This window comes from Lactuca virosa, chromosome 2, assembly GCF_052849685.1.
Source record: "Lactuca virosa cultivar CGN04683 chromosome 2, Lactuca_virosa_CGN04683_v6, whole genome shotgun sequence".
Classification (NCBI taxonomy): domain Eukaryota; kingdom Viridiplantae; phylum Streptophyta; class Magnoliopsida; order Asterales; family Asteraceae; genus Lactuca; species Lactuca virosa.
In genome coordinates, this window is record NC_136427.1 from 8,674,459 (window position 1) to 8,688,668 (window position 14,210).

Sequence of the window (14,210 nt, forward strand, 5' to 3'; positions counted from 1 at the left end):
GGCGTTAATGTTCACCAAGAACTCATCAAGGATGAACTTTGAGAAATTAAACTTTATGCCAGCAGCCAAGGAGACAATTGCCCCGGTGTTCCTGAGGGAGATCTCATCGGCTCCTGATCTCCTTCCTGAAATGCAGCTCACAAACACCTGTGCCAAGAATCGCCAATAAGGAGGCAGGAGCTTCTTCACTGTGGGAGGGTAGACACCCTCGTATCCCATTCTCTCAAGAACTCCTTGCACATCATCTATTCCAATCTCAGTGGGGAAAGAGGATTCATCGTTGATCAGCAAGGTATCTCTTATGTATTGCTCTGTGATCATGATCTTGCAACCCTTGACAACAACATCAATTGTTATCTCTCCGTTGACTTTCTCCATTTTTGCTGTCTCCCAAAATTCCCGGATGATGTTCTGATGAATGACAGGGTTTACTGTGATGGTATAGGATAGGCAGCACTCCCTTAGCCTGTATATCATTGACTTGAACTCCGCATGGGCAACTGGAGGATCATCCAATACAATCGCCAAATTGTGCATATCCGCGAACTTAAGATTTGCCATTTTTCTGCACTAAACAAGCCAAGTAAGAAAACATAGAATATAATAATTCAAAACATTAAGTTTTCTTAATTTGACATTTTAATTTGGCTTTTAAAATATAGTTTGACTACAAAATTTTGAGTTTACGGTCAAAGTAGTCAAACTTTTGGAGTTTACGGTCAAAGAAAGTCAACCAAGGGTTTACGGTAAAAGTTGGTCAACTGACCGTAAACTGAGTTTACGGTCGTAAGACCAAAACTTGGGTTTACGGTCGCAAGACCAAAACCTGAGTTTACGGTCGTAAGACCACTTTGGGTTTACGGTTCTTGAATGATCTGAAACCGTAAACCCCCGATGAACAGTAACGCCGACGAAACTTCAAACTTCGATTACTCCTTCGTTTATGGTCGGAATGGCGAATAGAAAACAGATCCTTGGTCGGATTCATCATACCTTCGATGTGAACAGGGTCGATTTCTCAAAACTTCACAGAAAAATTTCGATGAGAGAGAGTGTAGAGAGAGAGAGAGAGAGATTGCGGCTGTAAAGGGGAGAAGAGGGAGTGGAAAGGGTTTACGGTAGTAAGCCCTTCCCTTTTATACTCCTTAAACTTTTACCAGTCTCCCACACAGTTAAAAACACAGTCTTTTATCCCGATAAAATTTTTAAGAATAAAACATTTGAGGATTTTAAAATTAAAATAAAAGTAAAAACAAAAATAAAATTAAAATTAAACTAAAATAAAATAAACTAATTTCTAAAATTTAAAAACTAAAAAATAAAATTTTTGACAATTATAAAATTAAGATAAAAATAAAATAAAATAAAAAATAAAATAAAATTAAAGGGAAAATTAAATTTTGAAAAGACAAAATTTACTTCAACACTACTAACAAAATCTTGTGACACTGGGATCAAAGTTGTTAGACAGCCTTAATCTGCTTGTCGGTACCTTTCATCTTCACATCTTTATCTGGTTGATCGCCGGTATTGTTGTCCACTTAAACACGAAAAATTATGACAGATTTAGGACATACTATTTGTTATAAGACAAGGTGACCCTAAGTTCCAAGATACTATATCTGATCCTAAGTTCCTAGATATTACATCTTAAGGACCATTCAGCTGACGACGACCAGGGATATTGTTGTCCACCTAAATTGAGCAGCGAGATCTATAGACAATCTTTGAGTGTTCAATTTTAATTGTACTGGAACATGTTTCCCGTTTCCTGATATGCCCCAGTAATCAAGAACTTCCAGAGTACTCCTTACATCGGGTGAGCAGACAATCATTAAGAGAGAAGATAGATTCAGATTATTGTTAATTATAATTTTAGAGGGATTGAGAAGTAGAAGGTTGCATATGCTGTGTACCAGGTCGGATTGTGAGTCACGCAAAGGAGACAGCATATGGCTAACAGATAGGAGGAATTTCATAGATATAATTTGCAGAGAAATAGATTTGCATATGTTGCAGTCCAGGTCGGATCTCTTCCAATCACGTAAAGGAGGCAACATATGACTGACAGATAAGAAGAGAAAGAAAACAATTTTCTACAGACCTAACTCATCGGAATTTACCAGTCGCCCCATCAATACCGGATTTAAGGACAGAATCCGCACATCGAGGAAAAGTTAATCCACAGTTCCAAGTACGGTTTCATTTAATGTGACGAGTAGATTCCCATATATATCTCCCTGCTCAATCTATCCGAGCGTCGTATTGTCAGGCTAAACGGATCTAACTAGGTCAAGATTTGTCAAGACTAAGAATTTCTTAAGTTCAACTTTGCCTAGTCAAGTCCATTTAAAATCTTTCGTGCCTACCGACGCATCAGCGCAGAGTAAAGACCCTTTAATTTTGGGTACGTTACGCAGACTCAGATTGCCTGTTATCACTTGATAATATCACTTCCCAGTACATATATCAACAAGCAGAACTATAAGAGACAATTTTTTAATTTTCTGATTTTCTAATGTTTTTGGATTTTTAATGTTTTTCTGAAAAAAAAAATAAATAAAACAGAAACAAAATATTTTTGGATTTTTAAATTTTTAAATGTTTTTAGACTTTTGTTGGTTTATTTCTCCCCCTAAATTTGTGCATGGAAGAGAATGAAATGACTGAAATGCTCAAATTTAAACTAAGAAAACCTAAAAATCAATCCTCAAAATGAATCATTTTTAAAAATCCCACAAGCACATCGAATCGAGCTTTGTGAAAAGGCTTTGTGAACAAGTCCGCAACATTATTATCAGTGTGAACATGTTCTAGCCTAATGAGCGAACGCTCATAGCAATCTCTAATAAAATGAATCTTGATGTCAATGTGCTTGGTTTTGGAATGGTGGACAGGATTTTTAGCGATTTGAATAGCAGCCTCATTATCACAAAAGATGGGGGTTTCTAGATAATTCAAACCGTAGTCCAACAGCTGATGTTGGATCCATATGACTTGAGAACAGCAAGCAGACGCAACTACATATTCCGCTTCTGCTGTTGAGGTTGAGACCGTATGCTGCTTTTTGCACTGCCATGAGACCAGTCTATCTCCAAGAAACTGGCATCCTCCTGAAGTCGATTTTCTATCTAGCTCACACCCGCCATAGTTGCTGTCTGCAAAAGCATAAAGGTCAAATTCGGGATTTTTCGGATACCAAAGTCCCAATTTTGGGCAACCTTTGAGATACCGAAAACTCCGTTTAACAGCAATTAGATGAGAGAGTTTAGGATTTGCCTGGTAGCGTGCGCATTGACAGACCGCAAACATTATGTCTGGGCGACTGGCAGTCAGATATATAAGCGATCCGATCATTGATCGATAATACGTCTGATCTACGGATTCGCCTTCAAGATCAGGAGTCAGTAAAGGTCTCTCCGCCATGGGTGTAAGAGCAGTTTTCGCGTCTTGGAACCCGAACTTCTCCAGCATATCATCCACATACTTCGCTTGGTGAACTAGGATTCCGGTAGAAGATTGTTTGACCTGAAGACCCAGAAACATTGTCATTTCCCCAAGAGAACTCATCTCAAACCTTTTCTTCATCACACCTTCAAATTCCTTGCAAAGCTGGGGACAGGTTGACCCGAAGATAATGTCGTCAACATAGATTTGAACTAGTATCTGAGCATTACCCACATGCTTGATAAACAAGGTTTGATCAATGGTGCCACGAGAATATCCATGCTCAAGCAAATGCTTTGTTAGAGTCGCATACCAAGCTCGAGGAGCTTGATGTAACCCATACAATGCTTTGTCCAACTTGTAGACACGATTAGGGAACTTTGAGTCAACAAACCTAGGGGGTTGATCAACATAAATTTCTTCCTTCACCTTGCCATACAAGAAGGCAGTCTTGACATCCATTTGGTAGACCGTGAAATTCATGTAGGAAGCATATGCAAGAAAGATGCGAATAGCCTCCAACCGAGCTACGGGAGCAAATACCTCAGTGTAGTCAAGACCCTCAATTTGTCGAAACCCGCGAACCACCAGCCTTGCTTTATTTCGCACGATTACACCCGAATCATCTTGCTTATTTCGATAGACCTAACGCGTGTCAAGAGCCCTTTTGCCCTTCGGTAAGTCAACCAACTTCCAAACCCCGAGCTTTTCAAACTGATTCAGCTCTTCATGCATTGCATCCACCCAGCTGGGATCATTCAAAGCCATGTCAACATTCTTCGGCTCTATTTGAGATATAAAACAAGAGTAGAGACATGCATTAACATCTCCACTTTGACTTCTGGTTTTAACTCCATCTCCCAGCTGGCCAATGATGTTATCGATCGGATGATCGCGTTGAATACGTGAGGGAATGTCTTGGCTGATATCATTGATAGAAACAGGAAGAGTGTGAATATTGAAACTTCCATCATTTACTGATTGATTCGCATTAGATGAATCTGCTACAAACTCATTTGCGATTTCTTCGGGAAAGAGGAGTTCCATAAACGTTGGATTGACAGCGGAAGCATCTCTGGACATGAACTCTCTTTCAACAGGTGTAAGAGGTGTAGCATCAGTATTAGGAGTTCCATCTTGAACTTTAGACTCTGGACTATTAGGTTGATCAGATGGCCCCCCCTCCGGTGGAACAGATGACTCCTCCCCAGATGGAGCAAAGGACTCCCCCTCAACCGTTGGAGGTCTGTAGACAACTTCTTCGTCTTTGTCTTCATACACGATCTTCGAACCAGAAGAGGATCCACTTGATCTATTTGAAGACACATTTAAAGATTTGAAAAGCGATGTGTAATCAAATAACCAGTCAGGCCCCACTCGAGCGTCTGTTTCATTCTCCTCCAGCCAGCGTACGTCATAGGATTCAACTATCTGCTTAGTCTTCTTGTTGTACACCCTATACGCGGTGCGCGCAGCATACCCTACAAAGTAACAATCATCGGCTTTGGCGTGGAATTTAGGGTTGGATTCCAAATGAAGAAGGGTGCAAGGACAGCCAAATACACGGAAATGGCTGACAGAGGGCTTGTGTCCATAGAGAATTTCATACGGTGTCTCCATCTGTGCTTTGTTGATTAGAACACGATTCTGCACGTAGCAAGCAGTATTAATCGCCTCGGCCCAGAAGAAAACAGGAACCTTGGAATCACAAAGCATCGTCCTTGCGGCGTCTTTCAATGTTCTATTTCTCCTTTCAGCAACACCGTTCTGTTGAGGTGTGTGAGCTGAACTATATTGACGCACTATCCCTTTTTCAACGCAAAAATGGTCAAGAACCGAATTTTTTAACTCGGTTCCATTGTCGGTACGAAGCGCTTTCACTTGATTGTTGGTCTGTTTCTCAATCATCACTACGAACTTCTTTATCAGGTCAGCAACCTCCGCTTTGTTGGATAAGAAGAAAACCCACGTAAACCGAGAGAAATCATCGATCACAACGAGGCAGTATGAGCTTCTGTTGATGCTCAGAACGTTGACCGGACCAAATAAGTCCATGTGTAACAATTGGAGCACTTGACTTATTGAGTTGACATGTTTGGGCAAGTGTGGTTTCCGATGGTGTTTGCCTTGAGCACAGGAAACGCACTTTTCAAATGTAATAAAGTCTCTGATGGGTAGGCCTCGAACCATCTCATTCTTGGCAAGACGATTCAAGTTTTTCGCGTTAGCATGACCTAGCCTTCGGTGCCACAACATTTCATTTTGTTCGGCGACTTTTGAGAATAGGCAAGTGACTTGTTCAGGGAGATTTGTGTTCATGTCAATAATGTAAGCATTCCCATCCCGCTTAGATTTGACGAGGATCCATTTTTCCGGGATGACAATGCCTGGCTTTAAGATCATACATTCCTTGTCAGTAAAGTGGGTGGAATAGCCTTTGTCACAAATTTGGGAAACACTCAACAAGCTGTGCTTTAACTCGGGAGCGAAGTTGACATTCTCAAAGCTTAACACTCCATTTGTAACAGTTCCTCTTTGCGTGATCTTTCCTCCATCTCCTCCCGCAAATAAAACATACCCCCCATTAAAGGATTGAATTTCGCTCAATTGGGATATGTCTCCAGTCATATGCCGGGAGCAGCCACTGTCGACGTACCAGGGACGAACGACATTCCTCCGCAACTGTCCCTGCAAAATGAGCGGAATCATTTAGATTTAGGAACCCAGGTCATTACAGTCTTGGGTTTCCTTTTTACTTTCTCTGAATTAATATTTAAAGGTTTCAAACAAGGATCTTCATTCCTAATTACTTCAGAGGGTGGCAAAGATGGATTAGAAAGTGATTTAGGTTTCCATTGAAGTTTAGGTTTTACAACATTCTCATGTGGTTTTGAAATAGATTTCTTAGAGGTTTGCACAAAGCTTCTGGATGTTCTACCAGAAGTGGTTGAAGATCTAGAATTGCTTTTTGACAAAACCGATCTTGGCAGAGCCTTGTTCGTTTTTGGCAAACTCTTTTGAGATTTGTTGATAAAAACCTTTTTATTCTTTTGAAAAATAGTTCTTTTTCTGGTTCGGTCATCTTTCCAATCATCAATTCGAGAACAATTTCTTGAAGATTTTCTAATTAAAGATCTTCCTCGAGATTCGTTCTCTCCTCTTGGTGACAGATAGTTTACAAAGATCATGTTATGGCAATTCCTAGCTATGTGACCACCAATGCCACAATTAAAACAAATCTGTTTATTGTTTGAACTTATGTTACATTTATCAGATTTATTTTCTTGAAGGACACTCTTACTTTTCTCAGAGGAGCATACATGAGAGACAGATTGTGATACAAGTGAGGGTGCCTCAGAATGTATGACATGAGGAATTGATGAATTTTCATGAGAATGACCATCATCAGAATTACCAAAAAGTTCATCAAACATATCAAAGAAATTGAATTCAACAGAATCAGAAATAGGAACGTCACACAAAATATTATCAGTCTTAACATCAGAATCACAAATAGGAATAGAAACATCAGAAATAGGAACAGAAACAGAAACACCAACTCCATGCTTTGCCTGATCTAAAGGATGATCTGCAGAGGAAGAAGAAGCGTCAGTACTTTCAACATTTATAAATCCTCCTGAAACGAAGCCAGATGGATTGCCATAAACCATAAAAGATTCATTGGCAATCTCATCTTTAGACAAGGGTTGATACTGATAGGTATGATTATATGGAGGAGGCACGCTATCATATCCTAAACCCTTAGACTGATTTCGTTTAAAATCCATGCAGTGATCAATCATGGTGGCAACTGCCTCGCTTGATCCATCAAATTTTTTAAAAGCAAAGTTTGCAGAATTAAACCTTTCCTTCAGTGTATCAAGCTCGGCAGTTAGCGCATCATTTTGTCTTTTAACATAATTGTACAGTTCACATTTCTCACTGTACTCTGCCTGGATTCTTCTAAAATCGTTTATCTTAGCTTCTAATTGAGCTTTAAGAGGCTTTTGTCCTTTCCTAAGTTGGTAGCCCTCATATCTAAGGTCCTCTACTTCTCTACGCAATAATTGGACTTCATCACGAAGAACTTTAACATATTCTTTACATGCATAAGAACAGGATGGTAGGGTTACCTCGCTTATCTTGGACTCAGAAGAAGTAGACTCCATGAAAGCAAACTGCAGCTCCATCATTTCTGCCTCGGGATCAGCGTCATCAGTCTTTAATGAGGCATCATTAATCTGAGCAAGGTGAGCATTTTCTGGCCCTGAAATGTTCAAAGCCTGAATCTGGTCCTCCCAGTCAAAAGGCTGAGCCACCATTGCAGTCTCACCATTAGCTGCAGCACCTGCACGATTGTTTCCCACTGCAACCATCATTTTGTTGTTGTTGACCCTGCGATCTGGTTTAGGACAATCACGAGCAAAGTGACCCGGCTCGTGGCAGTTGAAGCATCTCAGCGTGCTCTTGTTGAATCCCACCTTCTTGTCAGCATTCATGCCCCAATTGCTCTTCCCAGTCTTCTTAGCAAACTGCTTGGCCCTGAAAACAGCCATAGCAATCTGCCACGTAATGTCCATCTCTTCTACGTCTTCAGGATGAATCTGGTCCAGGTCAGCAAATGACAGCTGAGGTGGAAGCTCTCCAGCCACAAAAGCATTATAGCAGTTAACAAGCCCAGTAGCTAGAGCCAGATTTTCATCAGTATCCTTAGGATTTGAGGAAGCGGCTACAGTAGGTACATTTGGGGAAGGAACAACTTGTGGGGAGATAAATGGTTGATTATGAGGATGAAGAGTAGGTGATACAGCATCGAGGGTCTGAATTTGAGGTGGTTTAGCAGTAAATCCTTGACCTGAAGAGGACATGATTGAGGAAAGAGCATTGTTGGATGAGATCCCAAGATTTGCAGTAGAATATGAGCTCATGTGATTGATCTCTCTCTGTTTGTCATCAATATCACAAGATTTGATGATTGCCATGGTTTCAGCAAGAGTGAGGCGGTTTAGATCCTTAGTCTTCTTGATCACAGCAACATTCATATCCCATGATCTGGGAAGAGCATTGAGAAGTTTTTTGTTGATTTCTGACTTGGTCAAGTAAATCCCAGATATGTTCATATACGTTGTGAGAGTTGTGAACCTCTGCAATTGAGCCTCAAGGGTATCTCCTGGAATGTAGTTAAACATGTTGAACTTTTGTCTCAACATGTCCTGGCGACTCTCTTTCATATCCTCATTGCTTTCATAAACTTCAATTAAGGCTTCCCATAGATCTTTAGCTGAAGTGTACTCACGAAAACCTTGAGCAATATCAGGAGATAATGCCATGGTTAAAGTGGCTAAAGCTCTTTCTTGCTCTTCTATTTTCTCAAACTCCTCATCAGTGTAGTTTTCAACCGCCTTGTCAATCACTTGACCTGCAACTGTCGTAGTGATTCTAATAGGGCCTCTAAGAATGCTTCTCCATACCTTAAAGTCCTTCATTTTGATGTACTTTTCAATTCTATACTTCCATTCGGGAAAACCATCCGCAGACATTAATCTTGGAATTCGTGTGGTGGTGCCCATAACAGCGTCAAGTTCATGGAAATGATTTTGACCTTGAGAATCCATTTGAGATTAAGCAAATTAAGCAAATTAAGCTCAAAATTAAAGTTTACAATTGAAAGGGTTTACGACCGTAAACCGAGTTTACGGTCCAGATGATTTTGACCGTAAACGGAGTTTACGGTTCTGAGCTTACGACCGTAAACTGTGTTTACGTTTGAACAGTTTACGGTTTGAACAGTTTACGGTTTGAACAGTTTACGGTTTAACAGTTTACGGTTTGAACAGTTTACGGTTTAACAGTTTACGGTTTAACAGTTTACGGTTTAACAGTTTACGGTTTAACAGTTTACGGTTGAACAGTTTACGGTTTATGTGTTTACGGTTCTTGAAGCTTGGTTTACGGTTTATGAAGATTCAATAACCGTAAATAGAGTTTACGGTTGACAGCAAACTCCCAGAAAACCTTTATGAATACGATTTTTCAGTAGAAACGATTCCCTTCACTACGTAAACACTAACAGCAGGTTCGAACTTCAAAGATATCGGTTGAAATAGCCCAAAAATCGATTGAAAGAAGATTTAACACCGGTTCTTGCTCTGATACCAATTGTAAGGTCCAAATAAGGATCTTTACCGGTAGTTGCACAACAATCAATCACAAAATAAGAGTAAGATGAAAGAAATCAAGCTTGCACACGATTATATTGAGAAAATCGTCTGGTACAACTCGATAGGACTTCTTTGGCATCAACAACCACTAAAAGACTAACACCTCCTCTATATATACAAGACACGTTCAAGACACAACCGTAAACTGGGTTTGCGACCGTAAACTGAGTTTACGGTCGTAAACGTGTTTACGGCCGTAAACACAGTTTACGGTCGTAAACGTGTTTACGGCCGTAAACCCAGTTTACGGTCGTAAACACACAGAAAGTTCAACAGACACCAAACAACCCGTATACACTATAACAGACTCATTCTTAACACAAAAACAGTGAAATCCTAGACCAAACCATTTCCAGGGTCCTTCACCGGTTCTGTCGCGAAACTTTGACAGGTCATAACATCTTCGTTATAACACGGATTTTGGCATTCTTTATATCTCCGGAATCCTTGTTTCAACCACTACATCTTCATACAAGGATATCGGGCTTATCTCATGCTTTACTTTTTACGCTTATTTTATTCTTAATCTGTTAAATTATAATAATTAAGAAAACAAACACGTAAATCACATCTTCATACAAGGGTTAACCTAGACTATTACATCAACAATAATGCCTAGCCTGGAAACGCGGGTGTTACAGGGTGAAGGACCCTATTGCTACTAGGAGATGGATCGCAGACATTGAGTCTGTGTAGTTGACGAGCTTATGCCCGGAACGGTTGGAGGTCCGCTTTGCTGCGGGATCTTTGAGGGATAGAGCTAGAGATTGGTGGGAGTCGGTTGGTGACTCGTTGGGAGCGCAAGCTGTCGAGGCTATGACTTGGTCAGATTTCGTAACCAGATTCAGGTCTGAGTTTGCACCAGCTGTGGAGCTTCAGCAGCTGGCCAGAGAGTTTTTGGATATGAGACAGACTACAAAGACCGTGGCGGAGATCATCGCCAAGTTCCGGGAGAGGGCTTCGTTGGTACCCCATGTCACACCCCCGAACCAGACGGCGGAAACGTCCGAGGGCTCGCTTGACTTAAATTGAAATATCATCACAATGAATATACACGAACAACACATACATCACCACAATTACATAGTACACGTGACATTGTTCACATCAAGTACATTGTTTAAACATTACACATCCGTAACATAAATTCTTTGAGAATTTTTCAAAACATAACATCCTAACACACTTGGTATTGTTCTTCGGCTTATCTGTTACCTGAGAATACAAGTTATTTTGAAAACGTCAACATATATAATATTGGTGAGTTCATAAGCATGTTTGATATAAAACTTGTTTCTATCGTTGTAAAACCCAGAAAATCCGATATTTTCTGTACAAAAACTGTTGCGAAAAGATGCGATGATCCCATAAGTGCATGTGTATGTGATTTCAAAAATAAGTGAAAGTGATTGTTATTCAAAATTGATTATCGTATTATAGTTGTTGTGTATAGGAGTGAATAATGTTGTTCCCTCAGAAAACCCGATGTTTTCCGATATAAATAGTATGATAGTTTTATATTATTGTATCGTCACAACGAATGAATATGTTTTCTCTTGATTACTTAGATGGTGTTGGATCCCGATGTGAGTCGTTATAACCATGCATAATAATGACTAGTTCGTCTGTCTTGGCATTCTAGCGAATGCCGAAATTGATTTAAGATTTTGTCACCCTAGACTGGCAGAGTCTAACTGTAGCGAACAGCTCAGGTGTGGGGGAGTCACCCCCGTATAGATCTATACACAAACTCTCGCTCTCCCTCCAGGAGACTCTGGTTATAACTACAGACTACAACCGACACTTAATAGTGTCACCCGTTATTTCCCACTAAATCCAACTGAATTTGAATAACCTTGTTTATCAACCAAAATTTTTGTTTATTTGAATAACAGAGATAAGCCTAATAGACGAAGAGAAGAGGACAACAGAGTCCCATTAATCCTGTATGATATTATAGGCTGTCGAGTATGAGACGGGCACGTTGGCCCATCATGCATATGTTTGATTTGGACCTTACTAGCAATGCCAATGGGCCAATGAGGCCCAATAACATGTAAAAGCCATTAAGGGTCCCTTAGGCATGTGTGAATATATCGGGCCCAATTAAACATGATATTGGGCCACAAAGGCCCAATAGCACGTATAGAAGGTATTTGAGCCCAACGTTTGAATCGCTTATGTTTTATCGAGTTTGAGTTCGTATTGTTGGTATTCGTGGTATGTTAAATGTTTATTCGCAATAACGAAACATTTTAACGTTTGATTTATAACAAAGTTTTTATTATATGTATATATATTTTTAAAACTATGTGTTATAAACTTGATATTTTTAACCCCAAAAGTTATAATCGTTTATTTAGCCCAAAAACATTTAGATTAACCATTATGACACCTTTTTCTATAAAAATGACAGTTTTAGTCCCTTTTTACGAAAATTTACATTTTTGGTCCTTAAACCATTTTTATTGACATTTTCCACCCAAACTTTATTTGAATAGTAATTTCAGTCTAAAAGTATTGCATTTGTCATTTCCAGCCTTCATTTGCAAAAAGTTACATTTTTGGCCCAATTTCCGTAAGTCTTACAATTTTGACCCCAAAATCAAAAACTTTGCATTTTTAGTCCAAATTTGGTAATAAACTCATTTTTAACCCTTGAAAAAGTTTATTTACATTTTAGACCCATAGTTTGTTAAGTTTTCCAATTCAGCCCCTCTAATTCTCATTTTTTCGCAACTTTGGGCCTAAAACCTATTAGGCCCACTTTTAAGCTCATTAAGCTAAAATTTATGTTTTTGATCCTTTGAAAAGTGTTATTTTCATAAAAATCAGATTTTATACAAATAAACAACTTATAACCCTCATAAAACCGACAAATTACAATTTATACCCAATCTTTGTTATTTTTGCAAAAATGACACTTGTAAGGTTTTTTTTGGTTTTGTTTTTCACTTTTTAAACTTAAAGACCCTTAGATCCATGATGTATGTTGTTCATTGTGTTCTTGTTCATGATTATTTTATCCTTTTGTTATAGATCTTGAAATATAATACATATTTCATATTATCACAACCAAAAAGTAATGAATTCACATATAGCATGCAAACACACATAGATCATCACATAATACTTGTATTCTCCCCCCAAAAACAAGTAAAAAGCAAAAACAAGGGGGTATGAACTCACCTTGCTTTGTTGCTCACGGTTTTGAAGAAAGAAATGAAGAAGATTTTGATCCTAGTAGGCCTTCTTGGGTTGATCTCGAACTTAGAGTTTTCTAGGAGTATGATCATGAATTTCTGTGAGTTTAGAAGAGATTCTGGATGAAATAAAGAGACTAGATTATGGATCCAAGCATCAACTTACCTACGATGATGATTCTTGTGGAAGAACCTCCTTGAAATGCCCAAAATCTCGAAGATTTGGAAGGAGGAATGAAGGTGTTCTTGAGAGGATTTGGAAGTGAATTAAGTGTGTGTGTGTGTGTGTGTTGATGCCCTCGGCCGAGAGTATAAGAAGGGGAAGAGAGAGAGAGGTGAAGGTATGGATGCATGGAGATATGTGAAATTGCATGGAAGTCCAATATGTAATAAGGAGGCGGCTAACCCTCCTTAATTACCTTAATTTCCCTTTTTTTGTTTTCTACTTGGGCCGAGAGAGGGTAAAGGAAAAGAATGGTTTGGGCCTTTCGTTCTTGAGTCCATAACATTGGCCCAATTTGATGGTTTTCGGCCCATTGGGCCTTTAGAGTAGTTCACGACCCAAATCTTGCACAAAAGAATGGATTTGAGTCCATTAAGGCTAATTGGATTTGTCATGGCCCAACAAGGCCCATTAAAGGTAGACTAGTCCATTTTAGACTTATAAGGCCCAAAAAGGTTAAGTCTCATGAGAGTGGGTCCAATGAGAGCCCATTTAGGAGTTCTAAGCCCAAAATAGTCAAATTGGAAGCTTATTGGTTCATTAGGCCCAATAAGGAGATCCTAGTCCATACTGGACTTAAACCGGGATTTCTAGGGTTTCCAACATTTTGTTGACTATTTGAGTGTTTGTATAGAGTGTTTGATGGAATTTTGTTGTCATTGAATAAGCATCATACATGCTTTCAAGTTTTAGTTACAATGTTATCCTTGTTTAATGTTTACAAAGCATTAAAATTCCTAGTTGTGACATCATCTCCCCGTTAGAGGAAATTTCGTCCCGAAATTCGTTTTGAAGCTAGATTTGAGAATGCGAGAATAGGTGAGGGTACTTTTGCTTCATCTGGTCTTCGCATTCCCATGTGAATTCCGGTCCACGTTTCGCGTTCCACCGAACTTTCACAATCGGAATGCGACTTTGCTTAGTACGCTTCACTTCCTTGTCCTTGATTTCAACTGGTTCCTCGATGAACAGGAGATTCTCGTTGATTTCGATTTCTTCCAATGGGATGACGAGAGTTTCGTCGGATAAGCACTTCTTCAAATTGGAAACATGGAACATGGGGTGTACACTGCTGAGTTCAGCAGGTAGCTGCAGTCTATAAGCCACTAGACCGAT